The sequence below is a fragment of the Magnolia sinica genome, chromosome 6 (genome assembly GCF_029962835.1).
Source record: "Magnolia sinica isolate HGM2019 chromosome 6, MsV1, whole genome shotgun sequence".
Classification (NCBI taxonomy): domain Eukaryota; kingdom Viridiplantae; phylum Streptophyta; class Magnoliopsida; order Magnoliales; family Magnoliaceae; genus Magnolia; species Magnolia sinica.
In genome coordinates, this window is record NC_080578.1 from 39,788,814 (window position 1) to 39,811,331 (window position 22,518).

A 22,518-nucleotide genomic window follows, 5' to 3' on the forward strand; every position below is an offset into this window, starting at 1 on the left:
AGACTGGATGGTGTGGATATAACACGTACCTCAAGGTGGGCCCCACCCCCACACGCGCAGCATGTGTGGGTGGGTCCCACGTCCAGAAAATGGACAGTTAGTGAGGATAAAACCCATACATCGTGGTGGGGTCTAGCCCACATGGACGGTTCTGATACAACATGCATCATGGTGCATCCCACCGTCCAACAGATTGGACAGTGTGGATAATATACATAAATCATGGCGGGTCCACGTCCCAGCTGGACGGTGGAGACCCCACACATGCAAGGTGGGTCCCATGTCCAGCAATGGATGGCGTGGATGTAAAATCCATATATCAAGTGGGTCCCACTGTCCTTTGCTAGACGGTGAACACCACATACACCACAGTAGGCCCCACCATCCATGTGGATGGTGGTTGGCATGGATGAAACATATACCTCAGGTGGGTCCACACGTGTGGCCCACCAATAGCTTGGATGCAAGCTAATATTTGTATTTTCTCTACAACTAGGCTTGTCCAGACGGTCAGGCAGGTGGGCTTACCGCTGGATGTCAGCAAGGTGGGCCACATGGGTGGTCGGCATGGATGAAATGCATACATCATGCAAGAGGTCCACTTGGGTGTGCCACCCATCCAGAAAATCAGGCTGATCCTTCTATTTTCCCTCATCCAGATTGGCCCGAAAATGGGCAGTAAGGTGACCCAAAAATCTGGATGTGTGGGGTCCCATCTTTGGACAGCAACATGCATTAGGTGGGCCATCATGCAAGGGATCAAGAGAGAGAGAAGGAAAGAGAGAGAGGGAAAAACGTGTGATAGAGGGGCCCTGCCACTATGGGGCCCTTTAGGATCTACAACATACATCATACAAAAAAAAAACTGAGGTGGGAATGCCATCCCCACCATAAAAATCAAGGTATAGGTGACCCATCAATGCTATGGATTAAATCAAAACATCATGATGGGGTGCATGGAGAATGGCCCCATCATGGATCATGTGTGCAACAAGGATGGGCCATTGGCCACATCCACTTGGTCAAGTAGGATCTCCACCATTGAATTGTGGGTCTTACATGCTCCTATGCAAGAAAAAACAAAGATCTATGAAGGGAAAAGGGAAATCTAGTCATAAACATGCACCCACCTTGGATCTTCAACTTATTCATCTTCCCTTATGCTCCAATGCTCCTATGAAGCTCTTTTAATGGTGGAGGTGGGCTCTTGATGGTTGGATTGGGAGGGATCCAAGGTGAAAGGGGCTGGATTTTCTCCAAATGGTGGGACGTCCAAGCTCTTACAAGAATGGAGAAATGAAGAAGAAAGAGGGAGGGAGAGAGATAAGAGAGACGTGTAATCATTAGTTGTAAGGTAATGATAATTGGTGTAAGAAAGCATGGCTAGCTAGCCATCATAGCTTGTAAGAGGCATAGGGCTATGGGCTAGGGTAGGGTGATGCCACCCCTAGGGTGACATCATCCTAATGATGGGTTTTTAGGAAAAACCAACAACTGAGGTAGGTGGGTCTGCAGTCAAGTGATCAATGGCCAAAATAATGTGTGGGTCATATCTTATAATCTAAGCATCGCATTGACGCACAAGATGAGACGTCAGAACCGCGGCGATGGCGGGGTCGTAATGGCATAGGTCTCAGGTTGAATCAGCTCGGGTTTAAAGGAAGCAACTTAAGGTCACGTGCAAATTCTAAATACAGGTCGCAGGTTGCCGAAATTCGACCGCGAGGACCCCGGGATCCTACGGAACGGAATGGTACTAGGACACATGCCTTAACAATCAATCATGAACTCGATCCTCGATATTCCGAGTGTTACTTATGCTTTACATAAGTATGAATTTATCGTATTTTTTCTTGATATTCGAGCAATCATATAACTAAGCTAAATATTGTAACACACTCTGCAATAAATCCATCTAAAACAAGCAATATAAAGAAATATATGAAATTACGATTTTACTGCTACAAGCGATGCTTGAATATATGCCTAATGTCCTAGAGGGGGGTGAATATGACTTTTTTAAATTTCAACTGAATAAGTTAAATGCACTTACTTATAAACACTTATGTAAAGTTGTAAAAATAAGAAGAAGTGCAACTATTCATTTACTTAAATGAAAACATCATTTAGGCATTTTGTCAAACATGCTTATTGTAGTAAAGTAAATCATGTATATTGTTCAGCAAAATGTAATAGATAAGAGATAAAACATTTAGTTTATTGCATACTATGTATAGTGGTTCGGCTACATGCCTACTCCACTCCTGGCTGACACACACACACACACTCTCTCTCTCTCTGTAAGGCCCGTATCCTAGACCATACCGTTCCATAGACTCTCGTGATCCTCCCCATCTAATTCTGGCAACCTGTGATCTGTAGAAAGTGTTTGCATGCGACCCTAAGTCGCATCTCAGAGATCTAAGTCTATTCAACTCAAAACTTGTACCTTAGCGACCACACCATCGCTGCGGTTCTAACACCGCGTTTTACACATCGATGCAGTACCCAGGCTAGGAGACATGAGCCCACGTTTATCTCGAAGAAACGCAGCGCATTTTGCAAATCCTGAGAAAATCTCTACAACCTATCCCATCAATCAATCAAGTCTAGTCAAGTACCCAACCCATCACTCAACCCATCACACCCATACCTCACATGTCACCTCTCTTACACAAGCTACCCCCAAAGTCAACATTTCTCTTACACAACTCATACCTCTCTTACACAACCATCCCTCTCATCCCATCCTTTTTACACACATCACTACTCTCTCATTTCACTCCATCCAATCTCATTCTCTACAATTTCCAAGCAACTGAGGAGAGAAAATCCTAAGAAGAAAAAATCCTAAGGAGTAAAAGAACCCAAGATCAAGGCCCACTTCCTACCCCCAAATCTCTCCATCCAACCCTTCGATCTTCATCATCCTTCATCAAAGAGTGAGCTTAGGATCTTAGCATTCCAAGGAGCTAAAGAAGAGGACCTTAGGTGGGTGTTTTGTAGGGTTAGAATTTTGTTCTTAATGATGGGGCAAGTGGGGCCTACTGGTCAATGGTAGGGATCCCATTTTGGACCCAAGGTGTGGCCTATGGCCCACCATGATATGCATGTGTTACCCATGAGGGGTCCATTCTCTATGGACTCCACCATGATGTTATTTGTTATTCACCTTGTATTAGGTCATGTAGACCTTGAAATTTGTGGTGTAAATGGGATTTTCACCCTAGATTTTTTATTTAGAGCCCACCTATTTTGGGACCCATTTTGATGTATGTATTGCAATATCTAGGGGAGCTCATAGTGGCGGAGCTCCCCCGCCTCATGTCTCTCTCTCTCTCTCTCTCTCTCTCTCTCTCTCTCTCTCTCTCTCTCTCTCTCTCCGGCCAAAATGTAGAATTGTCGGAGTCCTAGATCAAACAGTGGACCAGCTTGCTGTCCAGCCAGCGCCCCACTCGTGCTGCCTGTCTTGGGCTTGCACGGCCGGACAACCACACAGGCCCAGACGGCATGAAAAACACAAATATTAGCCTGATTTCAAGCTAGTGGACCACATGTGTGGACCACACCCTGGTGTATGCATCTCATCTTAGCCATCCAATGAGTGGACTACCTCAAACCGTTGTGGGCCTGCATGACTGGCCGGTCATGTAGGCCTACCTGTTGGAAAATGTAATTATCAGCTTCATCTTCTTATTTGTAGGTTGGCCCACCTATGTGGACTCCACCTTGATGTTTGGGTGTTATGTCCACACCGTCCATTTGAAATCCATCCACACCATCTGTCCAAGATCGGACAGATCCAGCCATAGGAAAACTGCCAGTAGGACCATCTGATGGAAGGACACCAATATCAGCTTTGTTTTGAGTGGAGTGGCCCACCTGCATGGCCCCACCTTGATGTATGGATTTGATCCACACCATCCATGCCTGTGGGACCAACCTGCTGTCTCACGTGTGTACTGTCCACACCGTCCAGTGTGGGATGGTGCTGGACGCACCATGTTGCACGTGTTGTATCCATACCATCTAACCATTTGAAGAGATCGTTTTATGGCATTGTAAAGAGAATGAGACAGATCTAAATTTCAAGTGGGACCCACCCTGCACGTGCTGAATGTGTAGTGGAACCCCACTTGAATGTATGGATTTTATTTGCACCGTCCGTCCAGTCTCTGGATGTGTGGGAACCCACCATGATAGATGTGTTCTATTCACACCATCCATCCATCTAGACGTGTGGGGTTCGTTGATGCATGTGTTTTAGCTTCACCATCCAAATGGGATGGTGGGCTCACCATGATATGTCTTATATCCTCACCGTCCAATGCACGAGACGGTGGGATCCACCGTGGTATATGCGTTGTATATCCAGGTTGTCCGTCTGGTGGGGTCCATCATGACGTGCAGGGCCCACCTATTGCATTAAGGCCCACCAGCGGAATGTATAAACCACCTTGAGGCCCACAATGTACAGGCCCACTGTGAGGCCTATTATGAAGTGTAGGCCCACATGATGAGGCCCACTTGATGTGTATAAGGCCCTTGTTCGAGGCCCATTGTCATTGTATGTGAGGCCCATTGGGAATATATGAGGCCCACCATAATGTATGTGTGACATACACACTGTTCATCCATTTTCAGGGTTGTGGGCCCCATTGTCTTGAGAGGCCCACCATGGTGTATGTGTTATACGCCCAATTATGGGTTGCCTCGTGAGGCCTGCCTTGATGTATGTACTATATGCACTATCCATCCATTTTTTAGATAATTAGAGGGCCGAGAGCCCCGTTATGATTCCAATTCCGATCTTAAATGGACCGCACTTTAGGACAATGGTGGTTAAATGTCCACTGCTGTAAGTTTTCCTAGGGCCCTTTATTAAGCCCGTGTCCACCCTTAACCTACTAGGAAAACCCAAACAGTTGGGCCCCCATTAATTATGATACTTTATACCGTCCTTGCAGGGGACCCCACCTTAAAATATATGATATGCTAGTACCTTGGATAGGTTACGATAGTCTAACATGGACCATTCCATATAGACTTCTATACATCTAGTGGGGCACTTCGTTCAACCCTTACTCTTGTAAGTGACATACCGGTTAAGGCTGATCATCGCTTGTTATATCTAATAATCATGCTAGTTTACTTAGTCTAGTAGGACACACTAAGAATATGCTTATTATAGTATCATGATACATGCCCATACGCATCATTTGTATGCTTATTATGAGGAGTGTTTGATTATAGCATAGGCCGTTGGGCTGAGATATTTATGGGACTCCTTATGAGATGGAGTGCCCCACATGATCGCAGGTACGTGCAGGACTGATGCATGACTGGATGATATGACTCATGCATCTCGTATTTGTGTGACATGATCAATGTATGCCCTAGCGGTATCAAGGTCGTGGCCTCCACAGGCACATTGTGGATGGCCGGATTAGATACCGAAAATATTGGCTCTAGCACTGTAGGCATATACGATGTCCTTGAGTGAAAGTCTCAGAATCTTTTTGGTACTAGGAGATGCTCTAACATCTACACCGAGTGGATACATGACCGCATGAGTGTCAAATACCAGTAAGCCGCGTCTCTCACTGTGTCGTGGTCGGTTCGGAGGGGGTGTGGCCTTATCTGCCCAAGTGAGGGGGTTGTAAGCTAGTCTAAGTTTGACCAGCTCACCAATGGGTCTACTATCGATGAGCCGGGTAGGTATTGGTAGACTGGTTAGGCAGATAGTGTGGTTTCTTCCGCTCACTGGGCTGTGCAGTTAGGAAGGCGGCAGTTAGCGTGGAGTGTACTAGACCCCAGTGATATCCCAGAGAGGAACTGTACTGATATATGTACTTGATACGAGGACTGGCATGCTTACATTGCATTTTGCATATGACATTTGGCTACGTTAGACTCGCATCACATAGCCTTGATATGGCTGATAACATTCATGGACTTATCGGCATTTCTGCTTACTCTGATATTATATGCTTGGTACATGCGTTAGGCACACACGTACACACTCTCTAAGCTTTTATAAGCTTATGCATGAGCATTGTGACGTTAGATCACAGCAGCGCCGAGGTAGGAGCGAGTATCAGATCATTTTGGAGCTTTTTTATCATCTTGTATTTCCATTTCCTCATTGTACTTAAAGTTTTTGATATAGTGGATATGCGATGATGTTCTTTTGTGAGTTGGTTATGCTTGTGGTTATGCTCCTTTACAAAAAAAATCATATTGAAAATCCTCCTTGTAGGATCCGAGGATCGAAATTTGGCGTATGGGTACCAAGAGCCGAAAATGGGGTACTATGGAGGCTATTGGCGTCGGATTCAGCAATCGAAAATTTTGTGAACCCGGTTTCTGAGTTTGGGGCATGACACATACACACACACGCTTTCTCTCTCTCTCGCTCTCTCCTAGATTGTGACGGATTTCACTATTCAGATGGTTTTAAATCAAGTTCACCATAAATCTTCACAACCTACACAAGGTCTACACAGTTTTCATCCGTTGATATCCTACACAGGGTCTTAAGGAGTTTGGATCTCAAACTCCAACACGAAGTCCTTGTTAACAACCCCAAGTGGAGGGTCATGATGTAGTAATAATCTCGGTAAGACCGAGGTCGAATCCACAGGGACTAATCTCGCGTGTATTCTGAAAGTAACTAGAATCAAAATCAGAATAAGATCTAAATCTAAATTAGGAATAAAAAGGAAGTAATTGTGAAGTGTGAAAAGGCCGAGTTAAAAGTCCTAGAGGGGGGGGGGGGGTGAATAGAACTATGTCAAATTAATAATTAAATGTGAAATTTAAACAAATATAAATAAAGATAGCACTTAAACAATCCATAATGTATAAATGTAATACAACCTCAAGCGTATAAGTATAGAGAGGCTGATACAAATGTTGTTCTAAGGACAACCTTACACCGAAAACTGATGGCTTATGGTAGGACAAACTGATTCCTAAAACGGTCTGTGTATCAAAATCTCAAACCGATACAGAGGAATAAAGAAATAAATAGCAAAGGAAATAACTAAGCTATTACAACATTCCCACACTTCCATAAAAGAAATTACAACGTTCTCCACAAATGCATAAAGGGAAATTATAACATCCACCAAATGAAATATTCAATTAATCACCATAAGACCAGAAATTATAGTAGTTCGCTTGTGTGTACACCAACTGTTTAGAAAAAATAGCCACACAACTACTCCACTCCTAATATCCTCACACAGTGGATATTAGCATTCACTATGAAAATAGGTTTTTCAAGGTTTACCTAAAACCTTCACAATTGTGTCTTTCAAGTGGGCTTACACAATTTAAAAACCCCATACTCTGAGTTTTCTGCATCACCTCAGACAAACTAAAAGAAATTTTTATGTCACAATCTCAATGAAACCAAAAGAATGAATTTTAAAAACAGTAAAATACTTATCTGAATATTCTCATTTTGATGCAGCCCAGAAGAACTAAATCGGAGTAGAAGTTTAACGTAGAAGTTCAATGTTCACACTCACTTGCGAAAAGGTTCTAAATGCTAAATTGATTTTAAATTAAATCACCTTGGGCTAGCTTGATTTGATTTTGATTCCAAGAAATGAGAATATTTCAATCCCTCTTTCAAATAAAATTAGAATGTGGAATACAAAATCAAATGCAAAAACCTAATTAAAGAGAATATGAAATAAGCACTAAATAGCTTAAGAATACCACTAACTTATCTATCAGAGTGACGTATTGATTTTGCTTGAATTGGATATCAAACTCTAAAATTCGTGCTCTATTTATAAGTGCAGAAATTGCATCTACGACTGGTCCTGAGGTCGGTTCGATAGGTCGAAGGACCAACAAACTTTTGAAAATTTAGGTGTGATAAGATCAGACCATTCCACGACTGGTCGAAGGACTTGCTCGACCGGTCGAGTAGCCTCCACGACCGGTCGAGTCCTGTCCACGACTGGTCATGTGAAACTCAAATTAGTTGCCGGACTTTGAGTCAAGCCTGCAAGACTGGTCAAGCACTGTTCATACGACCGGTCGAGTAGTCTCCAGGACTAGTCGAGGCAATAATAAAAAATCTCGAAAATAAGTAACAACCTTAAGACTGGTCGAGGATTTCTTAGACTAGTCGAGCTAATGTTAGGACTATCCAGACTTAGTATAAGACTAGTCGAAAAACAGATTATGCACTTACAAAATGACCCAATTAAATTATGTATTCAAAATGACTTATCCTATGGTCAATCTAGCATCATCCATACCTTATAACCGATGTATGAACATTAAATCTTCTTTTTGCTTCAGTTGATAGTTATTCTTAGAAGTTCACGTAACTTGAGATCTCGACATATGATGAATCTTAAACTTGAGACCTTTTGAAGCTTGAAATTAAAGTACTTGTCTTGTATTCCAACTTGAGTTTTGAGTACCAAAGTGAAGACTATTATCTTGCCTTTAGATAAAGCTTTGAAATCTTGAACTTTGAAGTTTGAAGGAGTGAACTATGTACTTGAACTTGTATATCTCTTGATCTTGCAGTTGAAGTTTTAAGGTAAAGACCTTTGATCTTGTACATGAGATTCAATGTCTTAAACTTGTAGATGAGCTACACAAGACACAGATTTCAAGAGGTTTTGGCACTACAAAATTCGACAATAATAGGAACTAAAAAACATAATACTTACAATCTCCCCTTTTGTCAAATTTGTGACAAAACACACTTCATATTTAAAATAAGCATAATATGCGCAATAAAGAATCATGCATCAATTATCAATATAAACCAATTACAACATGGTTAAAGAATCATGCACGAGAAATTAATAGGTCAAAACAATTCGCATCTACTCCCCCAACAGTACTCCCCCTTACTCCCCCATACAAAAAATTGGATGGTTACCTATCCAGATCCACAATCCACAATCCACATGCCACATATCATAAGGCATGATAAAATTCTCTCCCTTTTTGTCATAATATGACAAAGGAAGGAACCACTGAATGATAATGGAAGTAGATAAATAAGGAAGAATAAGAAGAGTAACGAGGGATAAATTAACAAGATATTCAAGATAGTAAATCCATAAACAAGCATTGTTCAAGCATGATCAACCATGTTCAACCCATAAAATAAAAGATATCTAAGTATCATAAAAGTTATTACAAACCACATAAGCAAATACTAATCAGAACCCGAAGAAGGAGCAGGTATGGTAGGATCAAGTTGATGAAGTCCCTTGTTAAGGCGCCTAAGATATTTGCGCATATATTTGAATTGCAAGTCATGAGACATATTCATGTTTTCTACCTTCTCCTCAAGCGATCGCAACCGCACATCAAAATTAGATGGCTGATAATCAAGGGCATCCGTGGAATCGGATTTGATCTAATCAAAAATATTATCCATATTGATGTCATCTAGAGGCAAATCACCTTCTTCTTCATTTGAGGCATTAGCTCCACCAGCACCCACATTAACTTGGCCTGGGGCCAACTTCAAATTCATCTTATTAATATTAGAGTTGTTGAATTGTAGGTGATGAATGGGAGCTTCTCCTACAGGCATAGCCACTAAACTGTGTGGCCAACGCAATCATAAGATACGCGAAGGGAATGTCACTGTGTCCTGGATGGAGACGGAACTGAATGATGTAACGACAAATCAAAGAAAGAAGACATACAGATGTACCATAAATGATGGAATGAAGAATGCGAACCATGAACGTAGTGAGTTCGGTTTTGTTACTAGAACGAGGATAAATATTTAAAATGAATATCCTGTGAAGGACTCTGTATCTGGGTAACAAATACTTTAAGGCAATCGCATTTCCATTAGTATTCCATTCCACATCTATATTGTATAAATCTTTAGTAAGCATATGTTTCTCAGCTTCAGATCGTTTTGCTACTAGAGTGCTAATGGAAATACTGTCATCATTGACAGGTAAATCCATTAATCCAGAGATAAGGTGACGGTCCACATCAATTGAACCTTCTCTAGTCGAGATAGTGAATGTCAGATTTTCAGTTGAAAAATCAGCAATACAAGCATATATAGCTTGTGCAATGGAGCGATATGCCGGCCCACCCCAATGCAGTATGTTATCCCATCCTACAGACTGAAGGAGAGGAAGGATATCAAATAGAGTTAGATGATCAACATTAACAGGTCGTTTAACTATAACATTGCGCAACCTAATATCCCGTACATAAGAGGGATCATCTTCGGGTGATCGAAGGTGGCGCACTGTTATATGAGTTGATCGAGAAGTAGAAGGACCACGAGATCCTTTCTTCTTGGTTCCACTATCCATTTGTATCAAAGATAACAAAGAACAAAGAGATTACAAAAGAGGTAGAAAGGGTTTTCACTAAATCAGATTTTTGAGAAGAAAATCCCAAAAATAACTATGAATCAAGAAATAAACCACACCAATGATGAAAAGGGAGTGCAAAGAACTTGATTCTATAAGGAAAATGAAAATCATGCACTAACCTTGAAGAAATAGGAGAGGGGTTCGATCAGTCGACCTAGGAGCCATTGGAGAAGACACCCAAAATGAAGAAAAAATGATTTTTTCCGCTAAATAAAGCACCAAACCCATACTACATGGCTGGTCAAGTACGTGCTCGACCGATCGTGCCACGACTGGTCGAGTATGTACTCGACTGGTCGTACACAGTCCAAAATATGCAATTTTCATAAAATTTTAAATTTTAAACATTTAAAATAACAAATATATACATTATGATACAAAAATGCATGACTAATCAATTTAAATTGCACGTACCAAGATCAAATTTTAATTTAGCAAACCTGCTTTTGTCAAGCGATTTTGTGAATATGTCAGCAAGTTGAGTCTCAGTTAGAATATATTCCAAAGAAATTGTCTTTTCTTCCACTAATTCACGAATGTAATAATATCTAATGTCAATGTGCTTGGTTCGTAAATGCTGGATTGGATTTTTGAATATATTAATTGCACTGGAAATATCATAATATAAAACTATAAAATCTTGTGCAATTCTGTAATCGCTTAACATTCTTTTCATCCATACAAGCTGAGTACATGCATTACCTGTCGCAATGTATTCAGCCTCAGCAGTTAAGAACGATGCGGAACTTTGTTTCTTACTTAGCCAAGAAAGTAAACAGTTCCTTACATAGAAACAACCACAACTGGTTGATTTTCAGTCATCAATGTTACCAGCCTAATCAACATCTGTGTAACCAGTTAATTGCACACTAGTATCATGTGGATACCAGAGACCAAGATTAGCTGAACTAGCAACATATCGCAAAATGCACTTATCAACAATTAAATGTGACTCTTTAGGATCAGATTGATATCTAGTGTAAATTTTTATGCTAAATGCAATTTCAAGTCGGCTCACAGTTAAGTAAAGTAAACTTCCTATCAAATCGTGATATAGCTTAGGATCCACACTCTTACCTATCGAGTTTTTTTAGAGTTTTAAAGTAGTACTCATAGGAGTATCAAAATTTTTCTCATTCTCAAATCTGAGTTTTTTAACTAAGCTTGGTTTAAAAGATAAAGAAACCATCAGGTTGCTGTTTTACTTGTAACCCTAGGAAATAATTCAATTCCCCAACCATACTCATTTCAAACTTAGACTTCATAAGATCTGCAAACTCAACAGTCATGTTAGCATAGGTAGAACCATATATAATATCATCAACATAGATTTGCACTATTAAAATGTGATCATTATATTTCTTTATAAATAATGTTTTATCAACACTTCCCATTATAAAGTTACGACTTAGTAAAAACTTAGTCAACTTTTTGTACCATGCCCTAGGAGCTTGTTTAAAACCATAAAAGAGCCTTTTTTAGGCGGTATACATGATCAACATTTTTAGGGTCTTCAAAACCCATTGGTTGTTCAACATATACTTCATGCAAATTGCCATTTAAGAAAGCACTCTTTACATCCATTTGGTATACTTTGAACTTTTTAAAGCATGTAATGGAAATAAATAGTCTGATTGATTCAGGACAAGCTACTCGAATAAAGCTTTCATCATAATCGATGCCTTCAATTTGAGTGTACCCTTGTACAACCAGCCTAGCCTTGTTTTTAATAATATTACCAAGTTCATCAGACTTATTTTTAAAAATTCATTTTGTTCCGATAATGTGTTTATCTTTAGGTCTAGGAACTAAGTACCAAACATCATTTCTAATAAATTGATTGAGCTCTTCTTGCATCGCAACTATCCAATTTTCGTCAATAAGAGCTTCTTTTACATTAACGAGTTTTATCTGAGATGTAAAGCACACATAATTACACATATCTTCCAATTATTTATGAGTGTGCACACCAGTGAAAGGGTTTTTAAAAATCTAATTAGTTGGATGGTCTTTAACAGTCCTCAGTTCTAAAGTATCTGGTTTATCAATTAAAATAACTTCATCATTTTCTGAACTTGCGACAGGTGTATTTAAGTAATCGTCAATAACCACATTAATAGACTCTTGAATTATACTAGTCCTCTTGTTAAGAACTCGATACGCTCGACTATTCATAGCATACTCTAAAAATATCCCTTCATCACTTTTGGTGTCAAACTTATCCAGATTTTCTTGGTCACGTAAAATTTAGCACTTGCTGCCAAAAACTCGAATGTATTTGATGGTAGGCTTTTTATCAAACCATATTTCATAAGCCGTTTTACCATTTGATTTTCTAAGTATAAATGTGATTAATTATATAACAAGCAGTATTTATGGCTTTGGCCTAAAGATTTTTAGGGAGCTTCATACTATTTAACATTACATTTGCCATTTCTTGAAGCACTCTATTTTTTCTTTCTACTATACCAATTTGTTGTAGTGTTTTGGGTGCAGAAAATTCATGTGATATTCCCTGATCACTACAAAACTTCTCAAAACTACTATTCTCAAATTCTGATCCATGATCACTATAAATCTTACAGACTTGAGATCCTTTTTCTGTCTGCATATGTTTAAGTACCTTTTTTACTTCATCGAGAGTTTCTGATTTGTCCTTTAAGAAGACTACCCAAGTATCTAGTAAAGTCATCAACAATTACCACTATGTACTTCTTGCCACCTCGACTCTCCATTCTGGTTGGTCCAATAAGATCCATGTAGAGAAGTTCGAGCGGTTTAGATGTGGCATTGGAGTTTACCTTTTTGTGAGTACTCCTGGTTTGTTTGCCGATCTGGCATTCACCACATATTTTGTCTATTTTCTGTATTTTAGGTAAGCCTCTTACCAACTCTCTTTTACTTAATCTATATAAGTTGTGGTAGTGAACATGTGCAAGGTGTTTATGCCATAACTCGGTCTCATCGGTATGGACCACGTAGCATGATAGATTAGATGAGCTTGAATCACTCACAATGTAGCAGTTTTCTGACGTTCTGCCACCAATTAAATTACAGAACCATTTTTATTTAGGATTTCACAAACTTGGTTAGTAAATTTTACACTATAATTATTATCGCATATTTGAGAGATGCTTAATAAGTTATGTTTTAACCCTTCTACATATAAAACATTCTCAAATAAAGGGAGGTTAAAGAGTTAAATCGTACCTTGGGCAACAATTCTGTAGTTGCTACCATCACCGAATGTGACTGAACCATCAGTCATATCTTTAAGGTTAGTGAACAGACCTTTGTTACCAGTCATGTGTCTAGAGCATCCATTGTCTAGTTACCACTTTGAATGGCTTGTAGCTTTGAAAGCAGTGTGGGAAACCAAGCAAGTAACCTTAGGAACCCATTTCATTACAGTCTTGGGTTTAGGAGTATAGTTGGTCTTCTTATGTTTGTAGTTGTTATAAGACCGACCCATTGAGTTAGATTTTAAGAGCTCCTTAAGTAAATCAAAAATTTTCTCAGCTAAAGGATTACGATTCTGATTTTTATAGTTGATATGATTACTTTTAGGTTTTAAGGTTTGAAAAGTATTAGTATTTTTAAAATAGTTTTGATTTAGACTTTTCCCTTTTGAGTTTGAAGACTCCCCTTTTGCAAATTTAGGTGGAATATTCTTATGTTTGGGAGGAATACTTTTATCGTAGCCCAATCTAGATCGATCGCCACATTTTCTGGATCCGGATAAGAGTTTTTCTAACTTAGAATCACCTTAGGCATACCTCAAAGTGTCTTTTAAACTCAAAAGTGAAGAGACTTTAAGTTTTAGCTTTTCATTTTCAGATTTTAAGTTTTCAACTTGAGAGGTTTTGAAATCTAAGTTGCACTTAGTTTTTTCAAAACAATCTGAAATGTGAGATTTTTCTAAAATAAGATTATCAAAATTTTCTTTTAAGTTTTGAAAACTTTTCTTTTTGAAGTTTTAGTTTTACAGTAATTTTACAACTTTCCTTGTATACGGCATTATAAGCATCTTGAAGATCTTCTTCAATTTCATGATAACTATTCAGATTTTCTTCACTAGTTGAATCATCATTATCTGAAAGAGTGAACTTGGCTAGAGTCATAAGGGCTTTAACTTCATTACCCAACTCAGTTTTAGAATCTTCTGACTAAGTAGAGGCTTCAGAGTAGGAAGATTCATCCCAAGTAGCCAACATACCTTTCTTTTTCTGTTTGTCCGTTTTAGGACACTTGTTTGCTAAATGCCTAGATTCATGGCAGTTGTAACATTGATTATCTTTTAAAGATTTTCAGGTTTTAGATTTAGATCTTTTCTTTTCATTAGGTTTTTGTAAATCAGCCCTCTTTTTACTTTTGAAAATGTTATAAAACTTTTTAGCTAAAAGGGCCATATCATCTTCAGAATTTTTTAAATCAGAACTACTATTTTCTTGAGAAATACTTTTAGAAGATTTAAGGGCGATGGATTTACCTTTAGGAGCTTTAAAGTTTTACCCATAGGTCTATAATGAGCTAACTAATTCTTCTACCCTCATATTATCCGTATCACGAAGTTCTTATATCGCAGTCACCTTTAAATTGAACCATTCAGGTAGTGAGCATAGTATCTTTGCACAGACTTTACTTTTTGGGATTCTATCACCGAGACCCCACATAGAGTTGACAATATCATTTAATCTTGTATAAAAGTCCATAAAAGTTTCACTTTCTTACATAGGTATTTTCTCAAATTTGGTTGTGAGGATTTGGACTTTAGATTTCTTGAAAATTGTTGTTCCCTCGTGTGTCATTTCTAAAATATCCCAGGCTTGCTTTACAGTATCAAAGGATATAATTCTTTTGAATTTATCTGGTGATAGTGCGTAAGTAATTGCATGTAGAGCCTTTGCATTGGCACTACTCTCACTTTTCTGAAGAGTGGTCCAAGAGAAATAAGGTGTGACTTTCATAGTTTTGGATTCGTCTGTACTAGTTACTTCAGTAGTAAGGGGGCCTAATTAGTCACTGTGGCTTACCACACGCTCTCATCCATGGATTTTAAGAAAATTCTCATCCTGGCTTTCCAAAAGGCATAATTGGAGCCATCAAATGGTGAAGGCCTAGTGACTGAAAGGCTATCAAAATTTGACATCTTACAAAGCTCAGATCGATTAGCTCAGGAAATTAATCCAAAAATAATAATAATTAAAGCGAGCTATTAGGCTCTGATACCACTTGTAAAGGCCAAGCTAAGAGTCTTAGAGGGGGGAGGCGGGGTGAATAGGACTATGCTAAATTAAAAATTAAATGCGGAATTTAAATAAATATAAATAAAGATAGCACTTGAAGTATCCACAATGCAGAAATGTAAAACAACCTCAAGTGTACAAGTATTGAGAGGTTGATACAAATGTTGTTATAAGGACAACCTTACACTAAAAACTGATGGCTTATGGTAGGACAAGCTGATTCCTAGAACGGTTTGTGTATCAAAATCTCAAACCGATATAGAGGAATAAAGAAATAAATAGCAAAGGAAATAACTAAGCTATTACAACATTCCTACACTCGCATAAAAGAAATTACAACATTCTCCACAAATACATAAAGGGAAATTACAACATCCACAAAAATGAAATATTCAATCAATCACCACAAGACCAGAAATTATAGTGGTTCACTTATGTGTACACCAACTGTTTAGAAAAATAGCCACATAACTACTCCACTCCTAATATCCTCACACAGTGGATATTAGTGTTCACTTTGAAAATAGGTTTTTCAATGGTCACCTAAAACCCTCACAATTGTGTCTTTCAAGTGGGCTTACACAATTCAAAAACCCCACACTCCGAGTTTTCTGGATCACCTCAGACAAACCATAAGAAATTTTTCTATCACAATCTCAATGAAACCAAAAGAATGAATTTACAAGATAGTAAAATACTTATCTGGATATTCTCCTTTTGATGCAGCCCAGAAGAACCAATTCAGAGTATAAGTTTAACGTAGAAGTTCAATGTTCACACTCACTCGTGAAAAGGTTCTAAATTCTAAATTGATTTGATTTTGATTCCAAGAAATGAGAATACTTCAATCCCTTTTTCAAATAAAATTGGAATGCAGAATACAAAATCAAATGCAAAAAGATAATTAAAGAGAATATGAAATGAGCACTAAATAGCTTAAGAATATCACTAACTTATCTCTTAGAGCGACGTATTGATTTTGCTTGAATTGGATATCAAACTCTGAAATTCATTCTCTATTTATAAGTGTAGAAATTGCATCTACGACTGTCCTGAGGTCAGTTCGACTGGTCAAAGGACCAACAAACTTTTAAAAATTTAGGCACGATAAGATCAGACCGTTCCACGACTGGTCGAAGGCCTGATCAACCGGTCGAGTGGCCTCCACGACCAGTCGAGTCATGTCCACGACTAGTCGTGTGAAACTCAAATTAGTTACTAAACTTTGAGTCGAGCGTACAGGACTGGTCGAGCACTATTCATACAACCGGTCGAGCAGTCTCCATGACTGGTCGAGGCAATAACAAAAAATCTCGAAAATAAGTAATAACCTTAGGACTGGTCAAGCCAATGTTAGGACTAAATGAACTTAGTCTAAGACTGGTCAAAAAATAGATTATGCACTTACAAAATGACCCAATTAAATTATGTATTCAAAATGACCTATCCTATGGTCAATTTAGGGTCATCCATACCTTATAAGCGATGTATAAACATTGAATCTTCTTTTTGCTTCAGTTGATAGTTGTTCTTAGAAGTTCGTGTAGCTTGAGATCTTGACATATGATGAAGCTTGAACTTGAGACCTTTTGAAGCTTGAAATTGAAGTACTTGTCTTGTATTCCAACTTGAGTTTTGAGTACCAAAGTGAAGACTATTGTCTTGCCTTTAGATAAAGCTTTGAAATCTTGAACTTTGAAGTTTGAAGGAGTGAACTATGTACTTGAACTTGTATATCTCTTGATCTTGCATTTGAAGTTTTTGAGGTAAAGACCTTTGATCTTGTACATGAGATGCAATGTCTTGAACTTGTAGATGAGCTACACAAGACACATATTTCAAGAGGTTTTGACACTACGAAATTTGACAATAATAGGAGCTAGAAAACATAGCGCTTACAAAGTGTTTAAAGAATTCAAAGGTGGGAGCTAGGGTTTCCAAGGATCCACTTGTAGCAATCAAGGTGATTCCTTACTTGATTCAAGTAACATGATTAGAATTGGAGTCCTATCCTATCCAATTAGAAGAGATAGCAATTAAGATCAAATCTGAACTTCCCTTGACCTAATTCTCAAAAGAGGAGAATTATGATAATTGGCAGGGATTCCATCACCAAACCATACCCATGAGACGATGACAAATAACAGGATTTACCAATCCTATAATCTCTAAATAGGAAAAGAAGATAATCAAAGCTATTGCAGATCCACTATAATTTAAGTCACAATAAATCATTAAAAAATGAAAGTATTCCTTCAATATCAAATTAGAATCAAAGTAAGTTCAACATAAACATGAATCAAAGTAATAAAAACATCCCATCATGCTACAAACTTCACCTCTTAGCCTTAGCTAAGAGGTTTAGCCAACCATAGACATGATTGGATCTAAAACCTCAGAAGAAAACATGAAAACTAAGGAAGAAATGAAGAAAAACGCTTGTTGATGGCTCTCCACCCTTGTGCTTTGCTCCTCCAAACCCTAGATGATCCCCAAGGATGCCTTAGAGACTCCTATTTATAGTTGAGCAACAGCTCCTTTCACACCGACTTAGAAGAATCTAAAAACTACCTCAAATATACGTAGTCTGCTTAAAATCTACGTAACAGCTTCAATGCATCGAAGGTCTTTCTATATGATCTTCAATATAAGCTTCGATGCATCCAAGCTCTTTCGATATCATCGAATCTGGTCCAGAACTGTCCAGAGTTTGGCTTAAAAATCCTGCAATTTTCGATTCCACCTTCGATACATCTAAGTACCTTCGATATGATGGAAGGTGATTTTTGCAGTTTTTTAGAATTAGACTTTTTTGGACCTGAAATTTCTTTTCAGGAAAATTTTCTGGATTCCTTTTCTTCACTTCAAGTCTTCGATTCTCTTCCTTCATCACTTGGTTTCATTAGATCTTTAGCATGTGAATTCCTTAATCTTGGTCTCCAAAGATCCATTCCTTGACTTAGTGATCTTTCAGCATTAAATTCATTCTTTTACCACCTTTTTCAATCCAAGCTCTTAAATTCACCTTGTAACACAAACATGAGTAAAATACGACATTAAGCAATATCATGTTCATAAAACCAAGATATAATTGGGAGATAATATGCAATATTTGACCCTCAACACAATCCCCAGCCAACATTTTGCTAGTCCTGAGCAAAGTATGCGTGAAATAAACCTCAATGCTCAATGTCCAAAACCTCTTTACGAAAACAATCTTTTGTACACTCAAGTATGAATGGGTAGAAGTAAGATACGAAAGTGAGATTTTGAAAACCCTCCATTAAGTAGATTCTTTATCAATTAAATCAGAGTATAAGTCTATATATCATGTTTTTCAATGTGCTCAGTGAGAATCAACTTACTTCCAATAAAAATAATGTCTTGTCATCATGTTACCCATGTTCATCACTTCAAGATTGGTTTGAAATTCAAGTATTGATTCTAAACTTATCCCCATCTCCTTCTTTTTCTAATTTTTAATTTTATATCGACAGTCAATTTTTATTCATTCTTTATTTTTACAAAGTTTTCCAGTCTTTTTTAGTTTTTTTCACCGTACATGACCTTTTTGTTGATCTCTAGTTTTTTAATTTGTTCTTTTCTTCTTTTAAGGTGGATAAAATTCTTCAGACTTGATTCTCACCACCTATCAATGATTCACATACTAACAATAAGAAATTCTAGCATGTCTTACAAAAGACAAATTAAATGTGTTTTATGATTCAGATTAGCATGATATTCAAACTTCTTCTTAATCAATTCAGCGTAAGAACTTAGGTGATAGATTACTTAGTTGATCAAACTCAAACAATCCAAAATTCAATCTCTATCTTACCATACTCAAAGCATTCTTGAATACAAAAATTTTCTTTCAAAAAATTTTGCTCAAAACTGATAAAACACTGATTAGTTTACCTAATCTGCCATCCCCAACCTAAAATCTACATTGTCCTCAATGTAAAAGAAATAAGCATGCAATACAAAAATGGCAATGAAAGAAAAGGGAGGTGATGGAAAGATAATACCTAAAGAAGGAATTTTGAGGCTCTTACAATGATCTTAATGTGAAGATGGATTAACACAAAAACTAAATAATTGAAAGCAAACTATCCTAGTCCTAAATCATATGAAAGCAATAAACCTAAACTAGGAAAGTAGGGGAAAGCTACTCAGTCATGCAGCAAGGTTCCTTCTCTAGCCAGTATCTTGATAAATTCCTTAGTAGGTTTCTCAACAAAATCATCCAAAAGCCCCTTTTACAATAAACTCGGATGCCCTGGAGCATGAATTTCTAGAGAAATTTATGGACCTTAGCATACGGTTTCTTTTTAATCTCTTGAGATGTCCAAAGTATATATGATTCACCTATAATAGAAAAAGTTTTAATGTTAACATGGTGAATCAGAGACTACAAGTAGATGAAATTCAGAAAAAATTCTCAGTAGGTGGTGTAATCTCAGCACATTCCAAAGTTTCAGACTTTGGTTCAATTTTCAGCTCTCTCTCCTTTGATAATGAATTTTCAGGATCTATGGAAGAAGGGGCTTCAAAATAAGGGTTCTCTCGGTCAGTAACAACTACCGAGATGTTGTCTTATAAGGCATCCACTTTGTCTTATATCATGGGATCGTTTGAATCTGCAAAGTGCACCAAGCAATCTTCGAAACATTCAGTTGAAAGGAGTTCATTCACCAAATCAAGATTTGTGATGATATGTCCAATAACTCCTTTATCTTTTTCGAGAGTGGAAATGAGCATACTCTTCTGTTTTTTCTCAAGGTGGGATGAAATCACCACCGGGTATGTCTCTTCTTGACCTAAGTAAACCTGTTCAAGATCAGTGGGCAAAGGTTTTAGGTCAGGCTTCAGTGTCTTGAAGCTGGACGGTAAAGGCATTACATCAGTTTAGCGCAAATCTTCAAATTATGGCCTCCACCGGTTAACTTCAAGTACCGACGTAGTTTCAAACATGACATCCATCACCCTAATCATGTCATCATCCAAATCAGTGGGGTGAGCCAAACACGTCTCAATTATGTTAATGTCGTGGGCCTTGTCATCATCCTCTGCTTGTTTGCTCATATTGAAAAAGATATTGAGCTCCAATGTCATATTTCCAAAAGATAAACTCAAAACCCCATTCCTGCAATTAATGAGTGCATTTGCTGTAGCAAAGAATGGGCAGCCAAGAATGACAAAAATCCGAGTGCTCATATCCATGATGGGTTGGGTATCCAGGATGATAAAATTTACTGGATAATAGAATTCATCAACCTAGACCAACACATCCTCAATGATCCTTCTTAGTACATGAACTGATCAATCAACAAGTTGTAATGTGGTCTGGGTGGGTTTTAATTCACCTAGGCTTAGTTGTTTGTAAACCGAGTAGGGAATCAAATTAACACTCGCCCCCAAGTCAATAAGTGCATGCTTGATTCAGTAGTTTCCAATTACATAAGTGATGGTTGGGCTACCGGGGTCTTTGTACTTTTGTGGCATATCTTGCTTGAGGATGGCACTCACTTTTTCTGTCAAAAAAATTCTCTATTGAATAGTTTGTCGTCTCTTAGTAGTCCATAGATCTTTCAGAAATTTAGTGTATGAAGGATTTTGTTTAACGACATCCAATAGAGGGATGTTGACCTTTACTTGCTTAAGCACCTCTACAATATCCTGAGAGTTTGATAGAGGTTTTGGAGCAATCAAATGCTGAGGGAATGGAGCAATCGGCTTGCCTTGAGGTTCCGGTTCTAACCCATGTGGGGTAATGCTAGGTCTAACATCCATGTCTTCTTTTTAGTCTTTACCGGAATAGATTTGTCAATTGTTTTACCACTTCTAAGAGTGGTGATAGACTTAGATTGTTCCACATATTGATTTGAAGAGCTTGGATCACTAATTTCATATCGTAGTTTAGGGTTGGGGAGAGCTTGGGCCGGAAAGAACCCTTTCTCCCCAATAAAAATTTTTGTTTCACACCCTTGTATGGCCTTTGAAAGGTTTTGAATGGCTTGCAATATACTCTGATTGAAAAGCTCTTAATTTTGAAGGCGTTTTAAGACCGGATCCTCTTAATGGTTCCCTTGATTGAGGAATTGGTTAGGGAATGCTTGAGGAGTAGTAGTTTGTTCATTCCTCCAGTTGGAGTTGTATGTATTTGAGGTGGGTCCACTGAAAGGTCTTTGGTAGTTGTTCACTGCATTTGACTGCTTATTCAGAATTTCTTGAAAAGCAAGTATTGTTGGACAATTTTCAGTTGTATGCATGTTGTAAGCATAAATACCGCAAACTACTTCCTTAGCCTTATCCTTCTAAAGTTTCATGGCCTCGTCTCTTCTTGTGAGATTGACCACCCTTGCACTCAAGTCATCTTCTTCTTTTAAAGCATACATTCCTCCCCTTTCCTTTGATTGAGTAGGCTTAGAAGCGGTGGGTTTTGGAGAGATGTCCTATGATTGTGCATTTTCAGTAAGTCTGTTTAAATAATCCCACACATCATTGGCATCTTTGTTCATGAATTCCCTATTACACATCGTCTCAACCAATTGGCGCATGGAAGATGTCAGTCCATCGTAGAAGAAATTTATGATCCGCCACATTTCAAAACCGTGTTATGGGCATTAACTGACAAGATCCTTAAACTGCTCCCAATATTGGAAGAATGTTTCATATTCCTTTTGGGCGAAGTTCATGATTGACTTTCTGAGGGTGTTCATTTTATGATATGAGAAAATTTTCTTAATGAATTCGCTTGTCATGTCGTTCCATCTGCCAATCGATCATGGACGTAGTGAGTGCAACCACATCTTGGCCTTTTCTTTTAAGGAGAAGGGAAAGAGTTTAAGCTTTCCCGTGCCCTCAGACACGTTAAG

The 22,518-nt window shown here is 38.2% G+C and overlaps 1 non-coding gene across 1 annotated transcript; it reads left to right on the forward strand.

The window, feature by feature from the left end:
• Positions 1–22,249: 22,249 nt before the first annotated feature.
• LOC131250400 (small nucleolar RNA R71) lies at positions 22,250–22,356 on the forward strand. The gene has a single exon (XR_009173325.1). It is a non-coding gene; the product is annotated as a small nucleolar RNA R71 (small nucleolar RNA).
• The last annotated feature ends 162 nt before the right edge of the window (positions 22,357–22,518 follow it).